The sequence below is a fragment of the Prionailurus bengalensis genome, chromosome B3, assembly GCF_016509475.1.
Source record: "Prionailurus bengalensis isolate Pbe53 chromosome B3, Fcat_Pben_1.1_paternal_pri, whole genome shotgun sequence".
NCBI lineage: Eukaryota > Metazoa > Chordata > Mammalia > Carnivora > Felidae > Prionailurus > Prionailurus bengalensis.
The window spans coordinates 143773612-143780399 of NC_057355.1; the positions used below are offsets into that span (position 1 = coordinate 143773612).

General features: G+C 36.5%; 3 non-coding genes across 3 annotated transcripts; all 3 read left to right on the plus strand.

Annotated features, from left to right (window-relative positions):
* The first annotated feature begins 417 nt into the window (after window positions 1-417).
* On the plus strand, window positions 418-492 carry LOC122469841. The gene has a single exon (XR_006293722.1). It is a non-coding gene; the product is annotated as a small nucleolar RNA SNORD113/SNORD114 family (small nucleolar RNA).
* Window positions 493-3406: 2914 nt separating this feature from the next.
* Window positions 3407-3482, plus strand: LOC122469846. The gene has a single exon (XR_006293727.1). It is a non-coding gene; the product is annotated as a small nucleolar RNA SNORD113/SNORD114 family (small nucleolar RNA).
* A 2518-nt stretch (window positions 3483-6000) lies between these two features.
* Window positions 6001-6074, plus strand: LOC122469840. The gene has a single exon (XR_006293721.1). It is a non-coding gene; the product is annotated as a small nucleolar RNA SNORD113/SNORD114 family (small nucleolar RNA).
* The last annotated feature ends 714 nt before the right edge of the window (window positions 6075-6788 follow it).

The following is a 6788-nucleotide window of genomic DNA, read 5'->3' on the forward strand; positions in this document are numbered from 1 at the left end:
GTTATTGTAGTGAACCAGGAGCATGAAGAATAATTTAAGTAAGTCCCTTAGTTTACATTCTTTGTTTGGATGGGTTGTTCCCGGATGTCACCTGAAGAGTTTCGAAGCAAATAATTGTGCACCACACACACACGAATAAATAAAACACTCCCAAGTATGGATCAATGATGGGAATGTATTATAGACCCAAAATTATGTGTAATCTAAATCAGCACCGCAGAGGTAATTTTAGAAGAAAATATAATGTTATTTAATTTGTTTTCAGAGCAGTTTCATATTATTTCTTTCTTTACGTTTATTAGCTCTGCAGGAGAAAAGCCTAAAATTCAAGGATCTTGTTTTTGGGATTTTGTGATTGTGTTATTATTATTTGTGAATCAGAAAATGAATCAATAAACAAAAAAAATTTTCCTAGCATGGACCAGTGATGAATGTCATGGGGTTTCTGAAACAAGAATTTTGATTAAACCCATCTGCAACTCTGAGGTCCATTACAAAGGAACACCTTATTATTCTCTTCGTGGGAAATAAAAGCCTTCAGCATCTCATTCGTGGGCTTTTGTGGTTTGGGGTATGAATTGCATTATTATAATACAATTAGCCCATGAATAAAGAAATACATCAATGAATAAAGAATAAGAAGGATATGCATGCACTACTTTTAGGGCACACAATGAAAAGGGATCATTATTACAACAATTTTGAGATTCTTAGCCCTAATAAATTAGCAGTTAAGGCTTTTATCACTTTGGTGAGGGGCATATGGCCAACTGTGCCTAAGAGTCAATGGTTTGTTCTGTGTTGAGGCACATTGCCATTTGATCATTCTATTAAGGAGAGGAAAATACATTTACATAAATAGTTGATCGAATAAACTATCTAATTGAGAGAGAGAGCATGGTGATACTGTTTCATACGGCCACACTCATGATTAATGCAGTCTTCTTAGGCCGTTTTGTGTAAGCAAACAAACACTAAAGAATCAGTTCGGTATTCTTCCGGGTAATGACATAAGGACAAATGTAAATATTATTCAAGGTACTTCTCCAGTGTGGGTGGGCTGGCACATATTGAAGTATAATTATAAGTGAACAAATGCATATGCATTTAGATCTCAGTGTTTTTTTAAGTCAGCCAACAATACATTAAAGGAAAGCATGCAGTTGAATTTAAAGGTCATGATGTGTCATGTTTTACCCAACTCATATCCATAGGAAGGAGAAGAGTTCTAGGCCTTTCTGCTGGTGCATGTAGACATTTGTAAATAGTGAGCATTTTGCTTCTGTTTTGATGGTTGTTTAATTTTGGGGATTCTTTTAGAAAAATGAAGGGATGATCTTACTATCCCGTGAGTAATTAAATAGGATAATTAGTGAGTGAATTAATAAATATATTAAGTAGGGTCAGATTTGGATCACTGGTGAGATTGTGCCCTGAATGGAATCTCCCAGGTATCCAGTGCTGCACAAATAAATTTCTTTCTTTTTTTTTCTGGAATAAAGTTTTTAAATATGCAATTTATTGTCAAATTGGTTTCCATACAACACCCAGTGCTCATCCCAACAGGTGCCCTCCTCAATGCCCATCACCCACTTTCCCCTCCTTCCCCCCACCCCCATCATCCCTCAGTTTATTCTCAGTTTTTAAGAGTCTCTTATGGTTTGGTTCCCTCCCTCTCTAACTTTTTTTTTTTCCTTCCCCATCCCCCATGGTCTTCTGTTAAGTTTCTCAGGATCCACGTAAGAGTGAAAACATATGGTATCTGTCTTTCTCTGTATGACTTATTTCACTTAGCATAACACTCTCCAGTTCCATCCACGTTGCGACAAAGGCCATATTTCATTCTTTCTCATTGCCAAGTAGTATTCTATTGTGTACATAAACCACATCTTCTTTATCCATTCATCAGTTGATGGACATTGAAGCTCTTTCCATAATTTGGCTATTGTTGAAAGTGCTGCTATAAACATTGGGGTACAAGTGCCCCTATGCATCAGTACCCCTGTATCCCTTAGGTAAATTCCTAGCAGTGCTATTGCTGGGTCATAAGGTAGATCTATTTTCAATTTTTTGAGGAACCTCCACACTGTTTTCCAGAGCGGCTGCACCAGTTTGCATTCCCACCAACAGTGCAAGAGGGTTCCCATTTCTCCACATCCTCTCCAGCATCTATGGTCTCCTGATTTGTTCATTGTAGACACTCTGACTGGCATGAGGTGATACCTCAGTGTGGTTTTGATTTGTATTTCCCTGATGAGGAGTGACATTGAGCATCTTTTCATGTGCCTGTTGGCCATCTGGGTGTCTTCTTTAGAGAAGTGTCTGCTCATGTGTTCTGCCCATTTCTTCACTGGATTATTTATAAATTTCAACAAAAAAGATGATCTTGGCTCTTACCTACATGGGTGGCAAGTACAGAGAGATATTCCTGATAATTTTTTTTCTGTTCACTGCTAGGTTCAGTGGTGGTCATTGTAGTATTTAAAATAAAAAAAATTCCACAAATTAGTAAATATTAAGTAGAGCTCTGTCTTTCCAATGTTTAGGAAAGTATGCAAACTCAGGTTTATGGTTACTTGAATTTTGATCATTTAGGATAGCTAAATGTAGACTGATTCTTTTTAAAGTTTGCTTTTTACTCCTCAGAATGAACACACTCTACCAGATTTGATTATTATCTCATGGTGAAGATCTTGCCTTTTACCTCTTTGGGAAAGACAGAAGAGATAAGTGTAAGCAATAACCAATGTTCATGTATTGCTTGCGGGGCTTAGTCACGGGTATTCATTGAGATGTTTGGAAAGAGTAAGTGGCCATATACATGGACAATTCAAAGGTGATCTTGCATTGACCGAAGACTAAAATGCATTTATGAATTCAGAATTACGATTAATCCATTCCAGCCATTACTGAATTCATTAGGACAAAGGATGAAAGGCATGTTAGCAATTTTCAAAACATTTTAATATTCCATTTCATTTTTGTTCCACGGTGGATTCAAACACTTCTCCACTGGTTGATATTATTATAGACTGTGAACCCGGCAAGGGCGGGGAACCATAGGAAAATGGAAAATGTTGCCTTTTCCTTAGTTGTGGTACAGAATGCCAGTTCACTGTACCATCTTTGAAGTATGGATGTTAAATGAAAGAGGCCCAAGCAGGGACCAATGACTAATGGAATTAGGATGATGCCAAGAAATGGATTGATTCATATTGGCAATGCTGCGGTACATGGCACAAGGAGAACTAGTCTTGTAGCTCTGTAGGAAGTAAACTTTCATGGACTTCATCTCTTCAAGGATGTTGGTCTTATTTTCCTAACTCTTGCTCGTTGACCATATTATTAATGAGTCAAGGAATAAGTCAAGAACAATATATTAAGTGAAGGCACAGAATACCAAGTCTGGATCAATGATGAGTGTGCGTGGGGCATCTGAATAAAATTTTTGATTAAACCCAGTCTGTAACTCTGAGGTCCATTGCATCTATGGGAAATGTGCTTATAGAGGAAGTTAGAAATAGTCAAGAATCGTGTTCTTGATTTTTTTTGTTGTCGTTCACAGATAGGGATTGTATTATTATAAGTTAATCGATGCATGAATGAGTAAAGTTTAAGTGAAGAGATGGGTTGTACCTTATTTGATTATGAGAGGAGCTAATGAACCAAGGATTACTGTTAATATGACTTTTTGGAATTTTGAGTTAAAATAAAATGGTATAAGGCTGCTCCTCCTTTGGGAACGTATAGATAGATATTTGTGAACATCAGTGTTGTTGTTCTGAAGTGGCAGTGAGTTGGTGGCCTATCTCATCTTAAAAAGGGACAAAAAACTCATACGATTACATAGCAATCAGCAATACGTAATATAATACATGTATTCGACTGTAATAGAGCAAATCATGATAAACCCATTAGTGTAAAATGAGTTTTAATAAGCAATAATTTAATATAAGCAATAATAAAAAATAAAAGGCATTATTCAATAACTGTTGAAACTTAGAAAAGGTCTAAGCATGAACACCAGGAAGGTGAATATAGTAATTGTGTTCATTGATTTTTATTTATTTATTTATTTATTTATTTATTTATTTATTTTTTAACGTTTATTTATTTTTGGGACAGAGAGAGACAGAGCATGAATGGGGGAGGGGCAGAGAGAGAGGGAGACACAGAATCGGAAACAGGCTCCAGGCTCTGAGCCATCAGCCCAGAGCCTGACGCGGGGCTCGAACTCACGGACCGCAAGATCGTGACCTGGCTGAAGCTGGTCGCTTAACCGACTGCGCCACCCAGGCGCCCCATCATTGATTTTTATTTAAAAAAAAGTAAATGCGTTTTGTTGGTGATTTCTGTGAGTGAAAAGCCAATGGATACATTTAGTATCACTCGGCCTTCTTGGGAAGTATCCTCAGGGCTCACCATTATCGGTGCTATTATTATTAGTGAGTAAAAGAATGATTTTATATCACCATCTGTTATCTAAAAGAACATAAATCATAGGTCAGTGAGGAGCATATATAATGTATAAAGGAGCATGACTAACTCTGTTTTACCCTCTTCAAGTCCACGGGCCCCTCCTTCTTTGGGGAAGGATCATATAAACCCACTCTCTAAGGTACATCTTGCTGTCAACACTTAAATCCAAATTAATGAAAAATAAAAACTCAGTTCCTCAGCAACGCTAGTCACATTTCAAGCCCTATGTGACCAGTGGCTACCACACTGAGTAGTGCTAATAGAGGATGTTTCCATCACTGCAGCAAGTTCTACCAGTGCAGACAGTGCTGAGATAGAAAGTTGTATGTAGTAGTATTTAGTTTTGGGGAGTTGATGGCTCTACCACTTTGTGTTTTTTGTAGGCAAAAAAAGAGCATCTAATTAAATGATCCTTAGAGTTATGTAAAAAGTGAGTACATAGATTAATCGAAAAACACAAGAATTAAAGTACAGTACGGCTCATTGGTCAGATCGTTTCATGAAGGAAGAATTTAAATTCAACCCATTTTGCTAACGTGTTCTCACTGAATGACTCTGTGGACTTTTTACTATTTGGTAGGTTATATAGACAGATATCCATAATAGTTATAGTTCTTTTAGTGTTGGGCAGAAGATTATAAAAGGTCTTCAGTGTATTAATTCCAACTAAAAATTGGATAAGTCAGTAGGGGCAAAGGATGATCCTGTTGTATTGATGAAAATGTGGCACAAACCAATATTTATGATTCATCTACTAATGCAGAACCAATTTCTATTTAAAAATCTAAATGTATACTTTTTATTCTTTAAAAAAATCTATCTTATCCTCCTGAACGAATACTCCACATTGGATTCAGCCATTGTCCAATGAAGAAGCTCTTGACTGTTACTTCTGTGGGTAAGGGGCAAATAACAATCAAAGTTTGTGCTTGGTTTGTATGGTTTGTTCATGTGTGGTCACTAAGGTAGTTGAATAGAACAAAAGGCTATATACACGAAAAGAAAATCTGAGAACACCAAGTAAGGACCAATGGTGGGAATGTGTTCTGGGCCAAGGAGTAGAAGTAACCCATTTCAGCACAACTGAGATGCATTTTTTGTTTTTAAAGATGGAAGGCATGTACTTGATTTTTGGAACTGTTTGCTATTCCGTATTGTTTCTAAACACAGTTGATTTAAGCGTTTCCATTTTGAGAGAGATCCAGGCTATATTAACTGTTTAGAAGAAGGAAGCTCTCAGAAGGTGGAGCATATTGTGTGTGTTCTAGAAAAACCGTTGTGGTTTTTTGTTGTTAATTACACTGCGCTTAAAATCGGACAAATTAAAACATGGCCCAATCCTGGGACATTTTTAATGATGGTATTGATACAAAGCAAGGTTCACACTAAGATCTAGGCTAAAAGCTCTGTGGGAAATCGGTCTAGAGACCGATCATAGTACTATCAACTATCTTGTTCCAGGAGTTGGTAATTCCTGGGAAAATGAAGATAGAAATGAATGAAGAAAAAGAGTGCCAAGTCTGGACCAATGATGAGATTGGAGGGTGTCTGAATCAAAAACTTTGATTAAAGCCATCTGTGACTCTGAGGTCCATTATTTAAAAGTGGCCTCATATTTTCCTCTGTGGAAATGAGCTTAGAGCAGAATTTCTGAATGTTCAAATACCTTGATCATGGGTATACACACTTTATGGGAATAGCTTGAATTCTTGTAAGTAAATCATGAGTGAATACGTGAAGAAATATATAAATGAGTAAATATAAAGAAACCTGGGTATAGGCCAATTATGAGAGTAGGTAATGAAACTGGGATTATTACACGTTTCTGAAGCATTGAATTCCAGTGAAATCTATTTGTAGGGGCTGTTGCCCCCTTTTTTGGAAGGAGTGGGTAGACAGATGCATGTAAGATTCAGCATCTTTGTTTGATATAGGTGGTTGCCTGCTGGTTGGTTGTTTGTATTTAGAAAAGGAAAAATTGCATACATAAATAATTCATTAAATGTTTAATTGGAAAAAGAATGAGCATAGTTCATATTAGAATGTGCCTTATGAACAGTTATTATTAATGTACCTCTGTTCATTGAGTTTTATTAAAAACAAGGAAAAAGATCTCATGTTTAAAGTTCTGTGGCTAATGTAGTAGACATGTGGAGACAAAACAATGCTATTCAAGTTTCCTGTCTAATATTAGTTAATTTCCAGATATTGATGAATTGTTACATTTGAGTGGATTAAATGCTAATCACAGTTTTTGAAAGGGGGCAAAATGTGGCCCAGTAAGAAGCAAAAATAATCCTTATCTATAC